Source organism: Nomascus leucogenys, chromosome 25, assembly GCF_006542625.1.
Source record: "Nomascus leucogenys isolate Asia chromosome 25, Asia_NLE_v1, whole genome shotgun sequence".
NCBI lineage: Eukaryota > Metazoa > Chordata > Mammalia > Primates > Hylobatidae > Nomascus > Nomascus leucogenys.
The window spans coordinates 1,744,025-1,769,569 of record NC_044405.1 but is presented as its reverse complement, the minus strand read 5'-3'; the positions used below and the strand labels follow the sequence as shown (position 1 = coordinate 1,769,569).

Here is a 25,545-nt window from a genome sequence, read left to right as displayed (position 1 = left end):
CACTGGGTTTTGTAGCCTGCTTTAGGAGAAAAGTGTGATGGGAAAGTGAGAGTGACCTTTCTGCTTCTGCTGTTTTCTCAAAAGCCAAGGTCTCACATGTTGGGCTAACATGTCCTCAATCCCATTAGCCATATTTTGTCTTGTGTTTGCCTATCTGTGTTTCTGCTTTCTATAGTTACTTCATACTTCTACAGTTACTTTGAAGGGAAGAAGAGTACGTCATGTTTACTCTGTGTGCGACACCTCACCAAAACTCAATAAATATTTGCTAAGTGAGTAACCGAATGTCCTTCCAACTCATGTTTCTAAACATACCTGAATCCAAAATCTCTAGTTTCTCCATGCCAAAATGGACAGGCATCTCTGGCACAAGTGGTTTAAATAAGCTAACAAATAAAGAAGTGTTTGAACAAATTTACAAACAAAACAAATGAAAAATGAAGTGTTACATTAATCTACATGCAATACAAATCCAAAATGCTGTATATGGTAGTACCATCTATGCCTCTATGGACCAAAACACTGGTTGGTTTTGCTCAGTGTATGTATTAGTCACCAAGCCCAGCACGGCATTCACACAGCTAATTCCAAAATGTTTTTGAAATATATAGACGCGACCTAAAATTGTGCTTACCCAAAAAGTTTACAAAATTTAAAGCAAAATTCCCAACTGCACATGGTGTGTTTGCTTTTTACAATTCATTGTTTAAAGGCCTCTAACACTAATGTTCACTTCATGACACACACAGGAAGAGCTAAAACTGTGTATTTACTGTTGGGATGGCTCAGATCCACAGTAAGTAATAAAATCAAATTACACTACTCTAGCATTTCCCTTCAAATTCAGCCTTGCATCTCCGTATTTTAATAATTGTACATTGGTCATTTTCAGTCATGAAACATTTGCAATTTGTTAGCCTTAGTGGCCATTAGATGGCAGTGGTATACCATAATAGCAGTGGCATTTTGTTTGGTCCTTGTTTTTCTTCACTAAATGCTAACTCTAATAAAACAAAAACTATTTTATTACCAGAAACTTGGTAGGTGGAAGAAAATTTAACTAAAAAGTCTTCATCTTGAGTTTAAAGATGGAGAGAGGGATCAGGCGCTGTGGCTCACACCTGTAATCCTAGTACTTTGTGGGGCCAAGGTGGGCAGATCACTTGAGGTCAGGGGTTCAAGACCAGCCTGGCCAACATGGTGAAACCCCATCTCAACTAAAAATATAAAAATCAGCAGGGCATAGTGGTCTGTGCCTGTATTCCCAGTTACTCTGGAGGCTGAGACAGGAGTGTTTGAATTGGGGAGGTGGAGGTTCTACTGAGCTGAGATCGCGCCACTGCACTCTAGCCTGGGTGATGGGAGCGAAACCCTGTCTTAATCAATCAATCAGTCAGTCGAGTGAAAGAAGCATGAAGGGCAGAAATAACGGGAATATCTAATAGGTTTTGCAAGAGAAGCAGTGACAGAGTGAAAACATCAATTTTAGAGCTTTATAGACTAGTGTTGGAATACTGATTTTGCTGTTGACTACCTGTCATAGAAAGAAAGAGTCAAAGGAAGAATCCTTACACTGCTAAGCCTTGGTTTCTTTATATGCGAACCAGGACTCATGGCACTTTTAGGGCTAAGATAAGATAAAGCAAGCTAATATACAGAAAGTGCTTGTCAAATAGTTAAGTGCTCAATGTCGCTATTTCTTTTCCTTGCAGACTTTCATAAAAACTACTAAGAAATTTTGGACACTAAAGTTTGATTTCATTATTTTCCTGGGGCTTGAGCTCTCTCAGAAGTCTGTGAAACATACAGATCTAGTAACCCCACTAGAAACCCAATAGTGTTTCTCTATGTAAAGGTTGATGTTACAGGTCTTTACCGTTTTAAAACCTTTGGCCAGGCACAGTGGCTCAGGCCTGTAATCCCAGCACTTTGGGAGGCCGAGGTGGGTGGATCACTTGAGGTCAGGCCAACACAGTGAAACCTCGTCTTTAATAAAAATACAAAAATTAGCCAGGTGCGGTGGGACATGCTTGTAATCCCAGCTACTCCAGAGGCTGAGGCATGGGAATCACTTGAACTCGGGAGACAGAGGTTGCAGTGAGCCAAGATCTCATCACTGCACTCCAGCCTGGGTGACAGAGCGAGACTCTTGTCTCAAATAAATAAATAAATACAATAAATAAAAAAAAACTTCTATCCAAACTTATAGATTATCTTAAATCTTCAACAGCTTTCTTTAAGCTTCCATTCTCTGGGTAAGATGTTAATGGGAGTTGAGATGACAACACTAGTCAGCCTAAGGAATTAGAAAACACACAGAGGATTAATCCTCTAAATGGAAACACAGTCACTTCATGACCTATGTTTTAAAAGATTATGAGAAATAAACTCCTTCAAAGTGATGTCTACGGATTTTTCCCAGGGGGGTTAAGATAATTAAATTATGGATTAAAGAAAGCAAAAATACAAAGAAATTGTGTTGACTGGTGGATCAATGTTGACCTAACAGGTGATGTTATAAGTCCCGGTAAAGAATACTAACAGTAGCAATGTGAACAATGTTCTGTGTGCTTACTCTTCAATATATAAATGGAATTTCCATGGATTAGAATTTGTGTGTTCAATAGTAGAAAAATAGATGGTATAAATCTGTAAATAGGCCAGGCGTGGTGGCTCACGCCTGTAATCCTGGCACTCTAGGAGGCCGAGGTGGGTGGACCACATGAGGTCAGGAGTGTGAGACCAGCCTGGCCAACATGGTGAAACTCCATCTCTACACAAAAAGTAGCCGGGTGTGGTGGCACACACCTGAATTCTCAGGTACTCAAGAAGCTGAGGCACAAGAATTGCTTAAATCCAGGAGGCGGAGGTTGCAGTGAGCCAAGATCCCAAGATCGCATCACTGCACTCCAGCCTGAGAGACAGGGTGAGACTCTGTCTCAAGAAAAATAAATAAATAGAATCTGTGAATAGATTCCCATTTACAGAAGAAGATATATGCCCAAGAGAGGATTCATTTTCTTGGGCATATATCTTCTTGGGAATATTTGTGCTCTGTTACCTACTCATTCTCCACATCAGTCTTTGTTTTTAAAGAGAGCAGTATAGTTAGAAATGCTGAAAAACGTAGCCACCATCCTGTCAAACTGATTACCAAGGGAGAGACTGAGGCTTGGAGAGACTGGATTTTTCCAGGCTGCACAGGTTTTTAGTGGCACTACTCGCCTAATTCCTAATCCAATACTTTGATTTTTCACATCCTGCCTCACAGAAGAGGAAAAATCCACAGTTAGATTCTAGTCTTTATCATTTTAATTTTTAACTATTTGCTAAGCCTCCTTTTAGACAGCAGACTGAAGAGTTGCTGATTATAAAAAGCAAGCAGACCATAAAATGAAAACCCTACTTATGAATCCAAATTAAGAGCACACCTTTATTGGACAGTTTTAGGGACCTGGAGGGATTCCTGGTCTTTTTATTTCTTATTGATTCAGGAAACAAGGGTATAAACAACCCAAAATACTTCAAAAACGCCATTTTAGCAGCTGCTGATCTTGAAAGCCAAAATGAGAGAATAGTGGAATAACAGCCTGATCTAGGGGTTACCTGGGTGAAAAGCCAAACACTTAACTGAATTGATTGTCCTTTCAATCTTGCCTTTTATACCCAGGGTGGTAGAAAGGTATTCAGATGTCTCCGTTATGTTGCTTAATCCTGCTAGCCAAAAAGGCTGAGGGTTCTCATTAATTTAATGGGAAGCTGCTAAGTCCTTACCATTCTCACTATGGAATGCACCATGGTCAGCACTATCTGTCATTCCCAATTTATTATTGTCTGATAGCTAAAATGCTACTGCACTTGACCATCTTAGGGAATCCATTCTCTTTTGGTACACTTTGGATAGAGTTATTTCAATATAAAAACAGTACATTTTAAATGTCAAATAATAAACAAACATGTTAATGATTTTTTAAATAATTGTTTTCTTTGAAAAAAAAGAATTTTTTGGAACATAATCCATTTGACAATAGAATGTAGTTGAGACATTAAACTTTCTTTTTTAAAGTTGTGAGCAGCTGGGAACGGTGACTCATGCCTGTTATCCCAGCACCTTGGGAGGCTGAGGCAGGTAGATCGCTTAAGCCCAGGAGTTCGAGACCAGCCTAGGCCACATTGTGAAACCAAATCTCTACTGAAAATACAGAAATTAGCCAGGCATGGTGGCATGTGCCTGCAGCCCCAGCTATTGAGGAGGCTGAGAGGTAAGAGGATTGCTTGAGCCCAGGAGGTCACAGCGGCAGTGAGCCATGGCTGTGTCAAGGCAACTCAGCCTGAGTGACAGTGTGAGACCCTATCTCAAAAAATAATAAAATTAAATTAAATTAAAAAGTGTGGGCAATGTCCCTAATTTGCAGTTTATGGATTAAATGTTAATTTAAAGAATACTTACAACATATACCTATTCTCTTAGAGATTCCATTATAACTCAAACTAAAATGCTCTATGTAACTAGATGGTTAACCTCAGTTAAAGATAAAGAACATAAGGCTAAGAGCAGTTAAATCATCAGGCAGAGGTAACACAGCCGGTCAGGTGAGTGGAGCCCAGAACATCTAATTCCTCAACTGGCACGTTTTTCACTACGCCAAGTTGTTCTTGCTAGGAATTCTTTTGATGCTGGTTCACCTGGGAGATTGAAGGGATGAGCCAGATTGCTCTCATACCTTGGAGTTCTGGGTGGAGATGGGGAAGGAGAGTAAGAATCCCTAATTTGAGCAAGTTTTATAAAGAGGATACCATTTGAAGCCACTGTGTGTTGAATAAACATGGAGACAGACCTGGTCCAATGGAAAGATTATGAATGTTTCCTTGATGGTTACTTGATCACTTGACTCTTAGTTTTCCTAAGAATAAATAGGAAAAAAAACATAAGCCTTGGGAAGTTGTTTAAGGGAAAATTGGGTAGACTATGTAAAGCATCTAGCAGAGTGATTTACTCACATTTGGTGTTTAGTTAACATAAAAACTAATTTACCAGGCTTCTAAGGCAATTAACCATTTAAACTAAATTTGAATTAAAGCTAGGCATGGGGTAAGAAAGCAAGAAGTAAGAGAGACTTGGAGCCTGGGTACTCTAATGAAGTGAAATGTGCAAAGGAGAAAAAGTGTTAATCTTTTCCTTACCTGTTTCAATGTTCCCAGCTAAGGCACCTGTAACAAAAGATAGATTAACAAGAGAAAAACAAATCTATTTAATATAAGTTTTGCCCGACACGGGAGCCTTCAGAAATGAAGACGCACCGGGCGCAGTGGCTCGCGCCTGTAATCCCAGCACTTTGGGAGGCAGAGGCAGTTGATCACTTGAGGTCAGAAGTTCGAGACCATCCTGGCCAACATGGTGAAACCCCCGTCTCTAATAAAAATACAAAAATTAGCTGGGAGTGGTGGTGCATGCCTGTAATCCTAGCTACTCAGGAGGTTGAGACAGGTGAATCTCTTGGACCCAGGAGGCAGAGCTTGCAGTGAGCCGAGATCGTGTCATTGCACTCCAGCCTGGGTGACAGAGCAAGACTCCGACTCAAAAAAAAAAAAAAAAGAAAGAAAGAAAGAAATAAAAAAAGAAATGAAGACCCAAAGAAACAGGGAAACCCGTATATTTTTATGCTCAGGTAGGAGGAAGAGTGGAGAGTTGTGCAGAAGTGTGACTGGACAAACGAGGTATGATCTAATGGTAACAAACCCCATCTTAGCAAGGCCTCTTTGTTCAGATTCTTCTCTGTGTCCCTCTGATTTCAGAGATAAGAACATTCTTTCCCTCCAGGTACAAGGAAGGCACCTCAGGAAACAGGATTTTATGACCTGCTTCACGGGAAAGTCAGCTGAGTTTATTCTCTGCTACAGGAGAGGTCAGAGAATTATTTCTACATTTTATGGCCTGCTCAGAGGAGATGGGGCAAGGGGAAGGTGAGAGTGACCTTCATGTTTCTACTATTTTCTCAAATGTCAAGATGCCACATCCTGGGTTAGTGTGTCCTGAACCCCATCAACTGCAAAACTTTAAAAAGTTCAGGAACATACCAGTGTACTCTTTTGTTTGTTCAGGAAATACAGTGCTGTTTAATAAAGTTAACGAATCATAGGCCATCTAGTTTGTGTTTCCGAAGCATTCTATCTCACTTCGGAGTATTTCAATCCTAGCAATTGCTAGAATCTAATAGGATCATCTGCAGAGGCACCAAAAAAGACTTCTGAGAGCAATGCTTTTAACTGAGACTGCTTTCTTGAAATTTAGATTGTTACATCTTTTTCCCCTTTGTGCTCTAGTTGCAGTCAAGACAATTTTCATTTGTCATGTGATGGTGTTTTCTGCATATTATTGATATGAGGCAAATAGTATCTGAGAAGAGAGAATTTTCTTAGGCTATCGTGCCTTCCATCAAACAAGATAAATCATCAAATGAGCAAATTTGAGGTCTGTCTGATTGTTATTCTTCACACAGTTTTGCCATGTGGATGGACACTGAGAGAACACATACTCCATTGGTCTTTAGAGAATTAACAACAATATATTCTCGAGTAAATGTAGGCAAACTTGCCTTCCTGGTATTAGGGAGGCTCCTGGGAAACATTACTGAATAAGACACAGTGATTATCCTTAGGGAGCTCACAATTTAGCACTCGTTTATTGAACTACTGAAACAATTTATAGAATTGAGTTTTTAGTCAAGAAAATGAACAAGGAGCTACAAACCAGTGTTCACAGAGAAGCAGGTTTCCTGCTTTTAAAAAGCAATTCCATATACAAATGTTTGCTGCAATGTAATAAACACGATTATTGGAAGAGAAAGAAGTAATTTAATTCTTTTGTTTTCCTAGTGGTCTAATCAAGCTTCCACCTAAAAAAAAAAAGGTGTAAACTTTCACCTTTTATAGGAATTTAATTTTAGCTTAAGCTATCCATGTTGCTTCTTTTTCCTCTTGGATCATACATGACCTCAACTCAAAGTTTAGATAGACAGGCTATTAGAAATCTGAATAGAATGATTTCCTTCTTTCCTTCCTTCCTTCCTTCCTTCCTTCCTTCCTTCCTTCCTTCCTTCCTTCCTTCCTTCCTTCCTTCCTTCCTTCCTTCCTTCTCATCTTCTTTAATTGTTTTTAATGATTATTAGGGCCTGAAAAAGTCAGAAATGAATGAACACATACCACCTGATTTTATGTATGGTGAGAGACAAGGAATGTGTTAAATGTTTCAAGAGAGTATTTACAAAAGGCAATGGGAATGCAAAAGAGAAAGAGAGTAGATTGAAATTTGAGTGATTTGTAAATTGGGAACAAAAGCAGATGTTTTTTTTTTTTTTTTTTTTTTTGTGAGATGGAGTCTCGTTCTGTCACCCAGGCTGGAGTGCAGTGGCGCCATCTCGGCTCACTGTAAGCTCCACCTCTGGGGTTCATGCCATTCTCCTGCCTCAGCCTCCCGAGTAGCTGGGACTACAGGCGCCCGCCACCATGCCTGGCTAATTTTTTATATTTTTAGAAGAGACCGGGTTTCACCATGGTAGCCAGGATGGTCTCGATCTCCTGACCTCATGATCCGCCCACCTCGGCCTCCCAAAGTGCTGGGATTACAGGTGTGAGCCACCTCGCCCAGGCAAAAGCAGATCATTTAACTCCAAAACTTTTACTTCTAGACTTTTGATATAGATAAGTCTTCCTTTTTGAGACTCTGTTAGTGGTAGTAATGAGGAGATTAAGTATTAGGTTGGTGCAAACGTTGGCACCAACCTAATAAATTCAACTTTCTACTCACATGTGAGGTGATGTGTTAGGAATATCAAGAGGGAAACCTTTGAAGAGGGAGAAATGTCTGGGGTGAGCCTTGAATGTCTGTAGGATTTAGCTCAGTGAAGACAAATATCAAGGAATTTTCAAGTAGAGATAACATCATGTGCAAAAAAAAAAAAAAGAGAAAAGTAAGAAAAGATACAGGTCATTTGGAGGAATAATCCTTTGCTTAACAGGATGGGACATTTTAAACAAGTAAAATAACAGTGAAACCACAAAGTACAGTTTCTCCTGAAAGGAAAAGGGGTGGAGGATGCAGTCACGGCTGCACATATTAAACAGATGATAATGTGTTTGCATGAGGGAGATTTGATACTACCTGATGCTTATAAAACAAATTACTGTGAAAAAAATTGCTATTACTAAAACGATCAGAAATACTTTGATGAAAAACAAATGGTTGGAAAATATAGTGTCATTATAAAATTTACAGTGGTACCACACACACAGCTTGGCAAAATGTGCATACTGTTTAGACTATTCCATCAGAAACACTTCTTCGAAAGTTCCTATACTTTCTGAGATGGGCAGAATTTGGTATGGTAGCCAGGGAGTGATAAACTGAGGTGAGGTTTGAAAATCAGGTTGGGCTCAAAAGCTTTGAAATCCATTCTCAGAAGTTCTAACTTTCTCCAAAAAGCAGACAAATGGCACGATTAATCAGTATTCTAGAAAGAACTTTCAGGCTAAGGTATGGATTGGACAGGGGAGGAGATTGTTAGCAATGAGGTCTATTGGTAGGTTACAGATGGACCTGTGAAAAGTATTGAAGGACTGAGTGGTGCTGTTTATAGAGCACCCTTGACATCTGTAACTCCTTCTTAGAAAAAGACTCATCTTATGTTCCAGAATGCATCAGACCAACAGGGATCATACCAACAGGGATCAGATACTCGCCTAATCAATAGAGACTGCAATCAATCAGATAAGAACATAACCAGGCACACTCTTTACTATCAATTCAGTCCTCACCAGAAGACTCTGGGGCCATAAAAGTAGCAAGACTTCACCAGCTCAAGACGGCCATCTTGATAGACACGGTTATGCTGTCACTTGTGATCAGCACCTGGCATCTGAGGCTGAAGGCTCTGCCCAAATAAAAGACTCTTCAGTGCAAGTCATTGACATCCACCAGGATCAGGCCAGGACACTCTCCTTGTCCATGTCTCTCTCCTTGCACTGGTTCATTTGACCCCATTTTCCTAACCCTTTTTGTCTTGATGTTAATTGTCTGATATGGAATGTGTAATCTATAACATTTATATATTAATTATACTACAATGTGTGATTTGCAATATAGACTGACTTGTGGCTTGAGCCCGTGTGCCCATGGCGCTAACTACTGAGTGAACAGGTAGTGCTAAGGAGAATTGCTTCCTTGGGAACTCCGTGTAGCTGTGACTTTTACGATTGAAAGAACACCAATGAAAATCTGACCTTGTGGAAAGCTACAAACATGCACAGACTTGGTTACGTCTCATCTTTCGCTGCTCGCAACACACAGTTACAGCAGTATTAAAGAAGAGCAGTGGGTTCTGAACACATTTCAGAATTATGACATCAGGTTTGGACGTGGCTTTTGAGGCAGAGGGGCAAGTCAAAGAAGCATTCAGGCTGTTGGTATCTGCACTGATAAAGATAGAGGTGGAAGCAAGGTGATGTAGTAGTAATTTCTTTTAATAAGCAATAGCTTCTAAAATGCTTTTCATAATTGCTCCCAATTCAATCAATGGAAATGGAAAAAAAACAAAAAAACAAAAAAAGGCTATAAAAAACCTTGCTGAAAGAGAACAAGGGTACAAAATAGAAGAAGGGAAAGGAGATAGGGAAACAAAAACATCAAAATATGACTGAAATTTGGGTAAAAATAATTAAGGTTAAACCTAGTTTAGGTTAGGTAAAACTCAAGAATTTGATTTTTTGTATCTTAGGGATTTGATAATTCAGCAAAAAGTTATTAAAAGGACTGCAAAGAGATCCTTTTGGTGTGAACACCAAAGAGAACACAAAAATTGAACTTCACATTACTTATTACTTGGTAAACTGTTTCATTGTCAACTAACGCTGTGTAATAAACCTCTTTATATAGATTATTCTTCCACAACATAATTTTAAATGGGTGGATAATATTGCATTATAAAAATATATCCTATTTATATACAAATTTCATTGCTTGAGCATTGTATTAGAGTTCTCTAGAGGGACATAACTAATAGGATATATATATCTCTCTGATTAGTATATGTGATATATATATATATGAGCTTATTAAGGAGTGTTAACTCACACAATAATAAGGCCTCACAATAGGCTGTCTGCAAAGTGAAGAGCAATGAAGCCAGTCCCAAAGCTGAAGAACTTGGAGTCTGATGTTTGAGGGCAGGAAGCATCCAGCACAGGAGAAAGATGTAGGCTGGGAGGCTAAGCCAGTCTAGACTTTTCTGTTTTTTTTCTGCCTGCTTTATATTCTGGCTCCCCTGGCAGCTGATTAGGTGGTGCCCACCCAGATTAAGGGTGAGTCTGCCTTTCCCAGTCCACTGACTCAAATGTTAATCTCCTTTGACAACACCAAGCTGTCACATCCAGGATCAATACTTTGCATCCTTCAATCCAATCAAGTTGACACTCAGTATTAACCATCACAAGTCTACTCCCTTGTCAACTCGAACCCATACACATCTCCTGAGATCATACATAATCTTCAAATAAAGATAGTAATAAGGTTATAATGACACCTAACAGGATACAACTATCTTTCATACAACTGAAAATGCACCAATCCTCAACGCAAATGCTATTACATAAAGTCAACAATACTTAAATGCTGATATGAAGTCAATAAATCTTATGTCACAGGATAAAGGAAAAAGGAAATAAAATGAAGATATTTTCTTAGTACAAGTATATCCATGCACAAACATGTTGTTAACAAAAGAAGGTGGATATACTCCTGACAATTACAGTCCTCCTTTCTGCAACTGACCATGTGATCACAGTTGGTATTAATTATTACCCTCTTCTACCACACATTCTGTATTCCCATCAGCAAGCACCTCAGTAGGTCGTAGTTTTTTTCCTGGTGGAGTGACCCAATCCTTCATTCCTGATGGGCCTTTGGTAGTCCTGCCTGGATTGGGCTGTTGCAGTTTTCCATTGACTTTAATCACAGGGCATGGTAATACTAAGAGACACCCCAATGGATCTCCTGTATTCCATGCGTGCTCTTCCTTACCTCTGTAGTGGAGTAGTAGACTTACTTCATCTTAATAGCCTCAATCACCCCAGCAAACACTGTAACACCCTTCTTAGCCTGTTGATTTAAAGGTAGGAGGAGTCTAAAGTGTCCAGGTGGCAATCTTAACTTGCAGTTAAATGGAATTGTTGTTGTGTCTCCCGGTGGCAGTGTTCCTCCCTCTGGAACTAAGACCTCTAGGCCGGCAGAATGTAATGTTCTGGGAACAGGAAGCAAAAATCTTGCTAGTGGATCACTTGGGGTGATGGTGAGTGGTGCCACTTCCACTTCCACCCCTTGATTCCTGGACCTGTGAATCCTGGCTGTGGGACAAACAGTGCCATATATTGGATGCTGATGCAGAGCATACACGACCTTCTGGAGAACTTCACCCAGGTATGCAAAGTATTGTCACTTAGTTGGTGTTGTACTTGTGACTTCTAAAAGCCATTCCCCCGTTCATCAATCCAGCCTCTTCAGGATGATAGGGAACTTGGTAAGGCTAGTGAATTCCATGAGCATGAGCCCACTGCCACACTGCTTAACCGTAAAGTGAGTGGGTTGGTCAGAGGCAATGCTGTGCAGAATACCATGATGGTGGATAAGGCATTCCGTGAGTCCACAGATGGTAGTCTTGGCAGAAGCACTGGGTGCAGAATAGGCAAACCCATAACCAGAGTAAGTGTCTATTCTAGTGGGGACAAACCTCTTCCCTTTCCATGTTGGAAGAGGTCCAATATAATCAACCTGCCACCAGGTAGCTGGCTGATCACCCTGAGAAATGATGCCATATTGAGGGCTCAGTGCTGGTCTCCGCTTTTGGCCAATTGGGCACTCAGCAGTTGCCATAGCCAGGTTAGCCTTGGTGAGTGGAAGTCCATGTTGCTGAGCCCTTGTGTAACCTCCATCCCTGCCACCATGGCCACTTTGTTAATGGGACCATTGGGCTATGACAGGGGTAGCTGGGGAAAGAGGCTGAGTGGTGTCCACAGAACGGGTCATCTTATCCACTTGATTATTAAACTCCTCCTTTGCTAAGGTCACCTGTTGGTGAGCACTCACATGGAATACAAATATCTTCACAGTTATGACCACTCCGAGAGGTCCATCCATATATCTCTTCCCCAAGGTCACCCATTGGTGAGCACTCACATGGAATACAAATATCTTCAGTTATGACCACTCAGAGAGTTCCATCCACATATCTCTTCCCCAAATTTCTTTGTCACCAATTTTCCAATCATGCTTCTTCCAAGTCCCTGACCAGCCAAACCACTGGCTACAGCCTATGAATCAGTATATAACCGCACATCTGGCCCTTTCTCTTTCCATGCAACCTGCACAACCAGGTACACTGCTTGAGGTCCTGCTCACTGGGAAGCTTTTCCTTCACTGCTGTCCTTCAGGGATGTCCTAGAAAGGGGCTGTTGTGCTGCAGCTGTCCACTTTTGTGTGGCGCCTGCATATCATGCAGAACCATCTGTGAACCAGGTCCTAATCTTCTCTCCCTCTGTTAACTGATCATAGGGAACTCTCCATGAGGCCATCAGTGCAGGCTGGGAGAGAGAAGGCAGGGTGGCAGGAGTGGAGACCATGGGCATTTGAGCCACTTCCTCATGTAACTTACTTGTGCCTTCAGGACCTGCTCGAGCCCGATCACGTATATACCACTTCCATTTGATGATGGAATGCTGCTTTGCATGACCCAGTTTATGGCTAGATGGGTCAGAAAGCACCCAGTTCATGATAGGCAGTTCAAGTTGTATGGCGACTTGATGACCCATAGTCAAATGTTCATTTCCACCAAAGCCCAGTAACAGGCCAAGAGCTAGCTCTCAAAAGGACAGTAGTTATCTGCAGAAGATGGCAGGGCCTCTGCTGTTATTCACCTATGGGTGCCTGCCAAAGGCTACAAACTGCATCCCTATCTGTTACTGACACCTCAGGCACCATTTGATCTGCTGGGTCATATAGCCCAAGTAGCAGAGAGCTCCCACAGCAGCCTGGACCTGTTGCAGAGCCTTCTCTTGTTCTGGAGCCCACTCAAAACTGGCAGCTTTGGGGTCACTCTATAAATGGGCTGGAGTAATGCACCCAAATGAGGAATGTGTTGCCTCCAAAATCCAAATAGGCCCCTAGGCATTGTGTCTTTTTCTTGGTTGTAGGTGGGGCCAAATGCAGCAACTTATCCTTCACTTTAGAAGGAATATCTCAACAGATCCCACACCACTGGACCCCTAGAAATTTTACTGAGGTGGAGGGTCCCTAAATTTTAGTCAGATTTATTTCCCATTTTCTGGAACACAAATGTCTTGCCAGTAAGTCCAGTGTGTTTGCTACATTTTGCTCAATGGATCCAATCAGCCTAATGTCATCAATGTAATGGACCAGTGTGATATCTTGTGGAAGCAAAAAGCAATCAAAATCTCTCCAAATCAGATAATGACACAAACCCAGATAGTTGATATACCACTAAGGTGGGACAGTAAAGGTATATTGCTGTCCTTGCCTGCTGAAGGCAAATTGCTTCTTTGGGCCTTACGAACAGAAAAGGAGAAAAAGGTATTTGCCAAGTCGATGGCTGCATACCAGGTACAAGAAAATGTGTTAATTTGCTCAAGCAATGCAACCACATATGGTACAGCAACTGCAATTGGAGTCACCACTTGGTTAAGCTTATGATAATCCATGGTCATTCTCCAAGATCCATCTGTCTTCTGCAGAGGCCAAATGGGAGAGTTGAGTGGGGATGTGGTGGGAATCACCATCCCTGCATTTTTCAACTTCTTGATGGTGGCATTAATCACTGCAGTCCCTCCAGGGATGTGATATTGTTTTTGATTTACTATTTTTCTAAGTTGAGGCAGCTCTATGGCTCCCATTTGGCCTGTCCCACTTAATACCCCTCATCTTACCAGTCAGGGAGCCAATGTGGGGGTTCTGCCAGCTGCTAAGTATGTCTATACCAATTCTGCATTCTGGCACTGGGGAAATGACCACAGGATGAGTCCAGGGACCCAGTGTAAATCAGACCTGAGCTAAAACCCCATTAATTACCTGACCTCCATAAGCCACTACTTTAACTGGAGGACCACAATGACCTTTTCAGTCCCCTGGAATCAACATCAGCTCAGAGCCAGTGTCCAGTAGTCCCCAGAATGTCTGATCATTTCCCTTTCCCCAATGGTAAAAGACTAGAGGTCCCTTTGGGGAAGAATGGAGAAAGATTAACAGCATAAATTGTCAGTAGTGTAGTGGGGTCCTTCCTCAAGGAGACCTGGCTTCCCCTTCATTCAAGTGTTTCTGGGTCTGTAAACTGGCTCAGGTGTGGAAATTGATTGAGGGGCCGTGATTCTCTGTTTTTATAATTCACATTAGTCTTTGTCCATTTGATCTAGAAGTTTTCTGCTTATATAAATTAAGTAGGAATACAGTAGGCTTCCTATCGATTTCACTTCTAGGAACACCTTGATTAATTAGCCAATGCCAGAGGTCTACACAAGTTAGACTATTCTAATTGCTGCCTTGCCTCTGCCATCCATTACAGTAGCCCACCTTGCCTTTGTTGTTTGAGTGCTGCCACTTGGCCCTTAGCACCTCAGGATCCAATTATTCCCATTGTATTTAAATATTGAAGTTGAATGACTGTGGTTTCCACTGTTAGATCTGACATATAGAGAAGAGCAATTACAGGGCTCTTCTAAGAGGCAGGTGCTGCCCTCACAAATTTGTTTTGCAAAGCATTGGTCAAGGGTATAACTTCTGGACCCTCCCAGCTGGGATGAGTAGATCTAAAGTGACTTATCTACTCCACCATCCCAATCTCCCTAAGCCTTTGGATCCTTTTGTCTACACTAAACCAAGGTAGATGAGGCAATTCCAGCTCACTCAGAGTGAGCCATCTTGGAATCCATATTTTGGCTAACCAAGCAAATAAATTATTAGAACCCTTTTTAACTCCCTGAGCTTCAACATTAAATGCAGAATCTCTACCTAGTGGGCCCAAATCAATAAATTTAGCCTGATCCAACTCTGTGTTCCTTCCACCATTATCCTACACCTTTAATATCCAGTCTCATGCCTGTTCTCCAGATTTCTGCTTGTATACATTGGAAAACTCAAGCAGTTCTTTTCAAGTGTCCCACACCTCCTCATGGGTCACACTCTGAACCTCACCTCTAGGGGCCTGCCCAGACTTTAGTCTAGTTATAGTTCTAGAAGCAAACAGGGGTTTTGGGGGTGGTTCCTGGGGAAATCAACATTATCCTGCCTGGCAACTGGCTGAAGCAGTCCATCACTGTTGCCTCAGACAGTACAAGCTTTATCCCCTCAGACACAGGTGGAAAGGCTGATGGCAGCATGGGTTAGAGAGGGGATGTTGCCACTGCTGGGGATGGGGAAGCTGTTCCTTCTGGCAAAAAAGTTTCATCAGTGTTTACAAACTCAGTGTCCCCAGCTTCATCAGGGTCCTCCCACACATCCCCATTTCAAGTTGCAAGGTCCCATTCTTTTCCAATCAATGCGCTCACTTTAACAGTAGACACCTGGTGAGGCTGTGAATGCATCTTTCATTGTATGTCAGTCTCTCGCATGATAAGAGTTTGTGTCTGTTTTTCTGCAATTTCAGCTCTTTCTCTACAGCTCTTTCTCACTCAGGGCAATCTTAGTAGATTTGAAGCTAAGTATCTGCTCCTGTAGCTGGGAGTTAGAATCCTTGAGTTCATCATTTTCTTTCATCACTTTGTCCAGTGAACTTAGGAGCAACCAACCAACTTCATTATGTTCCTTGGTTCTCTACATATGGTCAAATGTATTATGTATAGAGTCACTAAACTCCTTTCATCTCATGAGCAGTGAATCAGGAGTGTCAAATGCATTTATCTTACTTAACTCTCCAAACAGTTCATGCCAAGAGCTATCAGTTTTCTCCATACTATTAGAAGCAGAGACTTTAGCATTTTGGGCTCTAATCATATTAAGCAGACAATTCCAGAAACCCCCAAACCAATGAAAGAACTCCATCCTTAGTATTCTGTTCCTCTAGAACCACTCCTGGTTCCAAAATCTGTATTTGTTAGGGTTCTCTAGAGGAACAGAACTAATAGGATAGGTATATATACAAAAAGAAGTTTATTAAGGAGTATTAACTCACACAATCACAAGGTCCCACCATAAGCCGTCTACAAGTTAGGGAGCAAGGAGAGCCAGTCAGAGTCCCAAAGCTGAAGAACTTGGAGTCCGATGTTTGAGGGCAGGAAATACCCAGCATGGGAGAAAGATGTAGGCTGGGAGGTTAGACCAGTCTAGCCTCTTCATGGTTTTCTGCCTGCTTTATATTATGGCTGTGCTTGCAGCTGATTAGATGGTTCCCACCCAGATTAAGGGTGGATCTGCCTTTCCCAGCCCACTGACTCAAATGTTAATCTCCTTTGGCAACGCCCTTACAGACGCACTCAGTATCAATGTTTTGCATCCTTCAGTCCAATCAAGTTGACACTCAGTATTAACCATCACAAACATTTTAGTTGATTCCTATTTTTCACCAATGAATAGTACTCCAATAAACATTCACCGTAGCTAAACTTTCAAACATGTATTGAAGAATCTATCTTTACTGGAATTGAAAAGTAACTATTTCTGTATATTACATTTCTATAAATAGCTGAGTTCTTTCTGGACCTTACATTGCATCATTGAACTGCCTATACTTCCTACACTTGTTCCTCTCTACTTTAATTACTTTTTTCTTATTTATTTTAATATCTAGCAAGTCAAAGCACACCTTATTTCCAAAAATCTGTTGGCCATTTTTTTATTTATTTCTTACAGGTAATATTTTTAATAATCTTGACACTAATCGGACTTTTAAAATATTTATACATTAATTTGGAGAGACCCGACTTTTAAGCAGTGAATCTTTAAGAATTAGGGTATTCTTATTCTTATATCATTCTCGATTTTATTAAAAATAAGACATTTTACTTTTACCTTTATATTCAGCTTTTGAATTCTAATATATGGTCTACAACATATAAGAAGCATGGTGTGGGGGGATAACCTGGCACGGTGGCTCACACCTGTAATCTCACTTTGGGAGGCTGAGTCGGGTGGATCACTTGAGGTCAGGAGTTGGAGACCAGCCTGGCCTACGTGATCTCTACTAAAAATATAAATTTAGCCAGGTATGAAGGCATGCACATGCAGTCCCAGTTACTCGGGAGGCTGAGGCATGAGAATCACTTGAACCCAGGAGATGGAGGTTGTTTTGAGCTGAGATCACACCACTGGACTCCAGCCTGGGTGACAGAGCAAGACTCTGTCTCAGAAAAAAAATAAAAATAAAAAAATTAAAATCAGGAATATAAATGAAATTTAATTAACTAAATAAATTTCTGGCATTAAACTGCTCATACCATTTTCTCTCTTACATAGTAGAGGATAAATAATATTAATAGGTCCAATATAAATTATACCTTGCATTCTTAGAGTGACCATACTTGATCATGAATGACATATTATCATTTTAAGGTAATGATAATTGTTTTGCTAACATTTTGTTTGAAGATTTTGTTTCTAAGTTCTGAAATGCCAATTGTCTTTGTTTTTTTTATTCTTTTTAGAGATCACATTTCTACTGTCTTCAGGAAATGAGAAAATGAATCTAGGAAATTTCCGTCTTTAAATATACTCTATAAGTGTGCTGTCCAATACACAGATAGCAACTGAGCACTGGAATATAGCTAGTCTGAATGGAGATGTTCTGTAAGTATATCATATATACCAAATTTCAAATACTTAGTATGAAAAAAGAATTCAAATATTGTACTTTTCTATTGAATGTACATTGGAATAATATTTATGATACATCAACTTTTATAAAATCTTATCATTACAATTAATATATCATAATTATTATTAAATCACATTTCTTCAATTTCTGTTACTTATATGGGGTATTCATTTATATTTCTATTGTATAACTTCTCTCAATAACATTCTAAGTAGGAGATGAATGATCTAGTTCTTAGAAGTCTGAAGGGTATTCTCCGTCACAATGATTAAATGGGTGTGGCAGCAGGGCATGAACATACACACAAATCAATGCAACAACATAGAAAATTCAGAATTTGCCTTTTTTGGGTAATGAATCTTTAATAGAAATTTTAATTGTTTGGTTATTGTTTTATTGAGCTTCTCTACCACATTTCCACCATTTTTATAATGTATATTTCCTCAAACATTGCTTTTTTATTCAGATGTAAAAAGTTAATAGTATAGAGTTTTACTTCCTTTACCATTGCACTACTTCTCAACTGGAGGTGATTTTGCCTTTCCTGACATTTGTTAATGTATGGAGATATTTTCAGATTTTACAGATGGAAGTGGGAATGTGTTACTGCCATCTAGTTGGTAGAATCCAGGGCTACTGTTACAATGCACAGGATAGCCCCTTATAACAAAGAATTATCTGGCCCCAAATGTCAGTGTTGCTAAAGTTGAGAATTTCTGGTCTGTGATAATATCCCATCCCCTTCATCATTTTTCAAACTTAGGTTTTACCTCTTTTTTTTTTTTTCTTCATTTAACATTTCCTAAGGTTTGCCTATGATCTTTTCAAAGAGCTGGTGCTCAGATTTATTTATCAGTTTTGCATTTTAATATTTTATCATTAATTTAAATGTGGTTCTTAACCTCTACTAATTTCTCTTTTCTGCTTCTACATTTAGAAACTTAGTTTCATTTTGTATTACTTTTTATGACTTCTTGAGTGATATTCTTTTAAGCACAAAGTGCTCTGTATTTTCCTATTAGTATACTTTTAAATCTGTTCCCATAGATTTTTAAAACATTTTATTGAAAGATAGTTAATATAAAAAGAGAAAAGTGCATACACCATAGTCATAAAGCTCAATGAAATTTTACAAACTGAACACACTCATACAACCATCACCAACTGAATAAACCTGTGTAATCTGTACCTAGATCGAGAAATAGAATATACTAGCTTCCCAGAGCCCTTCTTTCTAGTCACAATCCTCCCAAAGGTAACTAGTATCTTAACTTTAAGTAGCATAGATTAATTTTGCCTTTTTTGTTCTTTGTATAAATGAAATCATAGTTTTCAGCCTTTGCATCTGGCTTCTTTGGCTCACTATTATTTGTGAGCTTCCGCCATACTGTTATGTATAATTATAATGTATTCATTCTTATTGCTATATATTATTTTATTCTGTGAATACATCACCATTTGTTCATCCATTCTGTTGATGGGTCATTTCTAGTTATACAGTATTATAAATATTGCTGCTATGAACTTTCTAGTAGATGTCTTTTGGTGAACATGTGGATGCATGTCCAGTGGGGATATACTTAGAATATGTATTTTCAACATTAATAGACACTCTGAACAGTTTTCCAAGTTGGTTGTACTAATTTCATTTCTACCAGCAACGTATGGGATAATTGGTTACTCCATATCCTTGACAAAATTAAGTATTGATTGCTCTTTTTAATTTTAGCCATTCTGGTGGGTATGCAATGGTCTTACATTGCAGTTTTAATTTGCATTTTTCTGACGACATGCAGTTAGTATTTTTCATTGTTTATCGGCCATTTAGATACCTCCTTTGTGAAGTAACTGTTCAAGTTTTTTGTCTATTTTTCTTTTGTATTCTCCTATTGATTTTTAAGTGTTCTTTTTTCTGGATCTGAAGTCGTTGTTACACGTGTACATTATGAGTATCTTCTTCCTCTATGGTAGCTGTTTTTTCATTCTCTCAATGGTGTCCTTGATTAACATAGTTTTATAATTTAAATGTTGTCCAGTGGATCACTTTTTTTTCTTTGAAGAGGTGTGTTTTATTTCTTGTTTAAAAATTCTTGTTCTAAAGTTATGAAGATGTTATCTCTCTTGTGGTATGGCAAAACTCTTATTGTATTACTATAATCACCTAGGTTTGATATATAGATACTTAATTGGTTATATTCTAGAATCTAGAATACAATCTAGAATTATCTAGATAATTTAAAGTGCAGTTTTGATTTCTTTTGTTACTCAAAATTTTCTTAGGAGGGTGTTTTAAAATTTCTTTGTAGTATGATTTTTTGTTTACTATTACTATTAGAGTTTTAGTGTACTTAAATATGTGGTCCATATAATTTCCACATTAAATAATTTATTGTGATTTCCTGTGGCATATTATATTACTGTTTTTTGTAAAATATCCCTAAGATATTTGGAAAGAAAGAATATTCTCTATTGGTAAAACTCAAAATTCCATATATATATATGTACATCATCAGTTATTATTATAGCAGCTCATATTAATTATTTATTTTGGGCTGGGCACTAATTTTATTACTATATGTATAAACCTATTTAATCATCATAACAATGATACCATCCATTTTATAAGGGAGGATAGAAGGAAACTGAGGTAGCAAGATGGTAAGTGTATTGCCTAAGGACTGAGCTAGTTAAGTGGGGGAAATAAGTTTGAAATTCAGGTTATACAGCTCTGCAGCCAATGTCCTTAATCGTGACCCTGTTTTACATGTATCTCTATATTGTTATATTATCGCTTTCATATCCATCAAATTAACACACTAAATATACAATTAGACCTCTGTATTCATGGATTTTGCATCACTGGATTCAATCAACTGCAGATGAAAATTTAAAAAAAAATTCACGTAGAAAATATAGTATAATAACAATTTACATAGCATTTACATCGTTATTAGGTATTGTAAGTAATATAGAGATAATTTAAAGAATGTGGAAGGATATGCATAGGTTACATTCAAATACTGCACCATTTTATATAAGGAACTTGAGCATACATGAATTTTGGTATCCAAGATGGTCCTGAAACTCATCCCATTTGGATACCGAGGGATGATTTGTAATAGTCAATTATTTTATATACTGAACTTTTGTCTTGATTGGCCAAAGACTGAGAAAACATTAAATGCTTTTTGCCACGATTACCATGTAAGTTTTTATTGTTTCATTGGATTTTGCTGTGTTTTTTTAAGTGCCATGGTACATAGCACATACAAAGTTTTTATCTTTTACAAATTCATTCTGGATTTTCCTTTTTATGAACAGAAAATAGTTCTCTCTGTCCTGTTTATGTTTAATTTGAATTTTACCTTTTCTGAGATTGACACATATGTTTTTAAATGTGCATTTCCCTGGCATATATTTACTTGTCTCTTTATTTCTAACCTTTCTGTGATTTAAGTTCTTTACACTGCTGAAGAGTCATATATTTCTTTTTTTTTAAGAATTTTTTTCCAGCTTTATTGAGGTATGATTTACAAATAAAAACTGCATATACTTAAGGTGATGATTTGATATACATATGCATTGCGAAATGATTCTGGAAATTAAGTTAATTAACATATCAACCCACCTTTCTTGTGGGTGGGAACACTTAAAATCTACTCTCTTGGCAAATTTCAAGCTAATAATACATTATTATGAACCATAGTCACCGTAATCTACATTAGATCTTCAGAAGTTATTAATGTTATAATTGAAAGATTATACTCTTTAACAAATATCTTTCCTTTCTCCCCATCTCCCAGCCCCTGGTAACCACCCTTCCACGCTCTGTTTCTCTAGGTTTGACTTTTTTGGACTTCACATGTGTGAGATCATGCAGCATTTGTTTTTCTGTGCCTGGCTTATTTCACTTAGCGTAATGTCCTCCAGGCTCATCCAGGTTGTTGCAAATGGCAGGATTTTCTTCTTTTTTAAGGCTTGGAGAGTCATATGTTTTCATAAGAGGTATGTATTTCAATACTTTTGTCATTGATTCATTTTTAATAATTATTTTGGAGCTTCCTCCTTCGCATTTTCTATTTTTGCTCTCCTTTCATTTTCCTTCCGAGGTGCTGGGTAGCCTAGTGGTTCAGCACTCAGATGTGGTACTCAGACTCTCTGGGCTTAACTCCTGGCTGCACCATTTTGCTAGCCCTATAACTGTGAACAAGTTCCTTGATTTCTCTAAAACTGTATTGTGCTCTGCAATGGGTATAGCAACAGAGTTTATTTCATAGGGTTATTGTGAGGTTTGAGTGGGTTACTAAAGTATTTGGAACAGTGCTTTGCCCATAGTAACCACTGGGTAAACACTACCTGTTATTACACTACTGTCTTCCCCCTTCTTAGGTTTCTGATACTGCTTTTGTCTCTGTCAGCTGTTCCCTTCTTTTGTAATGTTTTGGAAGGGGACGTAGTTATTATTCTTTGTCTTTTTTTTTTTTTTTTTTTTTTTGAGATGGAGTTTCACTCTTGTTGCCTAGGCTGGAGTGCAATGGCATGATCTTGGCTCAACGCAACCTCTGCCTCCCAGGTTCTAGCGATTCTCTTGCCTCAGCCTCCGGAGTAGCTGGGATTACAGGCATGTGCCATTGCGCCCAGCTAATTTTTGTATTTCTAGTAGAGATGGGGTTTCACCATGTTGGTCAGGCAGGTCTCGAACTCCCGACCTTAGATGATCCGCCTGCCTCAGCCTCCCAAAGTTCTGGGATTACAGGCATGTGTCTTTTCTTTTCTTTTGTATATATGTCAGCTCAATTAGGTATGGAATTCCTGGTTCTTAAACCGATTTTCTTAGACTCTGAAGGCAACTCTCCATGATCCTTTGGCATTTAGCATTGTGAAAAACTTGACGCCAACTTGAAGATTTCTTTTGTAAGTCACTTGTCCTCGCCCTTCCCTGCTGGCATCCCTGTGTTGGTGCTTGTAGGGTTTTGTTTTTAGTGCTGAAATGAAATATTTCATCAAAATATATCAGGCTTAAGTCTGCTTTAATTAATTTTACCTGACATTAAACGTGTCCTCTACACTTGTAGTCAAATGACTTTCTTCAGCTCTGCTAAGTTTTCTATTGCTTCTTCCTCTTTTTTTTTTTTTTAATTTTTGCTGCTCTATCTGCCAAGTTCTTTGTCTCTAGACATCTATCTTTTTCAACTTTTATTTTAAGTCCAAGGGTACATGTGCAGGATGTGCAGGTTTGTTACATAGGTAAATGTGTGCCATGGTGGTTTACTGCACAGATCATCCCATCACCTAGAAGTTAAGCACAGCATCCGTTAGCTATTCTTCATGATGCTCTCTGCCCCACACCTATAGGTACCCAGTGTGTGTTGTTCCTTCTCATGTGCCCATGTGTTCCCCTCAATCAGCTTCCACTCATACATGAAAGCATGTGGTATTCGGTTATCTGTTCCTGTGTCCTTCTAGACTTCTTATAAAACTTATTTTAGATCTCCTGGATATTTCCTCTAAATTTTTACCTCTTTGGCAGCATTTTTTTACATTTTTTAGAAATTCTGGAAGAAGTTATTTAGCTTATTTTTCTAATCCATTGATTCCAATTCTACAGAATCTCCTCTTGTATTCACAAATTCCATTACATTAGAAATTTCATGGTCATATTTTTCATCTCAAAGCAACTTTTTCTGCTCTCAGGTCCTACCTTTTTAATGACTTCTTGCTTTTACTTCATACACAAAATGTTCTCTTGAATCTTCTTGAAAGTACACATTGAATATTTTCTATAGTTTTTCCTAGCTTTTATTAATAAAACCATTCTTAGGAAATATTTTGTCTGCCTTCTCAGATTGACTGCCTTCTAACTATTGACTCTCTTTGGAATTTTCTCTTTACTTCTTGCAAATAACACATGGATGGGATAGGAAATGAAGGAGTGACTGGGTAAATAGAATGTTGAAGGACATTCTAGGTTTGTCCATATTTGGAGATTTGTGTGACTTCTTTTAAATAGACACAGTTTGGGACAAAATAAAAAATAAAGCAGGAATAAAGAGGAGGGAAGAGAAGAAGTAAAGAAACAGAGGAAGAAAGAAAGTAAAAAAGGAAGGAAGGAAGAAAAAAGAATGAAAGAAATTAAAAAGGAAAAGGAAGGAAGAGTTAACACTATTGTAGTTTTACACTGAAAAATTATAAGGTGATGACCTCTGAAGAATAGGATATAAATTAAGGCTGGGTGGGGGTGTGGACAGCAACATCAAGAAGTCTTATTCCTAAGCCAAAGAGATTAAATTCACTCTTTTATTGCTGGAATAATGTGCCTGTTCTCTGACTGTCACAGCCTTTCTCTTTTGAGACTAGTTGTAGCATTGCCCCTATTCTACTTGGCTTGCTGTATGATTCAATAGTAAACTGGGGAAAAATTATGCAGAGTAATCCCATCCTTGTCAGCTCCAGATTTGTAACTTCCCTGCAGTACCTCCTACTTTGTCCTAATGCCTTGCTGCTATCAACTTGGAGTCAGTGTGGGAATTGTGACTTGGTCAGCAGTTCTCTCAATTTTCTTGCTTACAATATATTCTGCAGGAATTGCTTTACTTTTTCATAATAGTTTTGTTTCCCTCTACGATTTTCAGAGCTAGTACAATTTTTCCACAATTTTTGAATTCCTCTGGTCATTCCATTGGGGATTTTGGGGAGTCAGAAGTTAAATGCAAGTATTCAGACCAAAGTCTGTGTTTTAAATGTTTGAGTAGATTATTATCAGGTATTACATGATAATTAACACTTTAACAAACATTGGGAATATTTAAACATCCCTGAATTTTGTGGTTCCCAAACTCTGGTGACAGATGAGCTGTGTCTGAAATACCTGGAAACTGCTTTATGAATGGTGACTCTCAAGAGTTCCAATTTAGAAGGTATGTTAAGGGTCCTTAAAATATGAGTTTTAAACCTCTTTCCAAGCAATTTTTATGATCGGCTAGGTTTGAGAGTGCTATGATGTAAACGTGTCCCCCAGAAGTTCATGCGTAAAAAAGTTAACTGCCATCGTAACAGTATTAAGAGGTGGGGTCTTTAAGAGGTGATTAGGTCAGTGAGTACTCTGCCGTCATGAATAGATTAATGTTGTTGCCTCGGGAGTGAGCTCCTGATAATAGAAACAGTTTTGCTCTGTTTGTCTCTGTCTTGCAGATTCACACCCTATGTGATGCCTTCTGCCATGGGATGTCCCTCATCAGATTCTAGTGCCATGCTGTTGGACTTCCCAGCCTCCAGAACCATAAGCCAAATAATCTTAAGTTCTTTATAAATTACCCAATCTGTGGTATTCTGTTATAGCAGCAGAAAATGAAGTAGAACATTGAGTCACTTCCCTAATCTAGACTGGCCAACTCTTTGCAATTATGATCTTATTATTCAATTTTTGATTTTAGGAGCTCTTTCTCCTTTCTACTCCTAAGGATAATATAATACATTTCAGTCTTTTGTTTATGAGAGCAAGTATACATTAATTTTTTTCTTTTAGAGTTTTATGACAGTTGTTAACATAACTGGAGACCCCCTGAAGTGTGACAAGAAAAAACTTATTGCTCTAACTGTAGGGTGGTTGTAGCTACATCTGAAAAAGACACATTTTGAAAATGAGATCGTAATCCCCTACAAATTCTTTGCTGGAGTTCTT

General features: G+C 38.7%; 1 long non-coding RNA gene across 1 annotated transcript in view; it reads left to right on the top strand.

The window, feature by feature from the left end:
• Positions 1–21,805, top strand: part of LOC115833168 — a 53,617-nt gene extending 31,812 nt beyond the window's left edge. Inside the window, exons 2-5 of the long non-coding RNA XR_004028617.1 lie at positions 5,822–5,964; positions 8,692–9,497; positions 17,697–17,836; positions 21,705–21,805. This is a non-coding gene — a long non-coding RNA (uncharacterized LOC115833168). The remainder of the gene's footprint in view (positions 1–5,821; positions 5,965–8,691; positions 9,498–17,696; positions 17,837–21,704) is intronic.
• Positions 21,806–25,545: the final 3,740 nt, after the last annotated feature.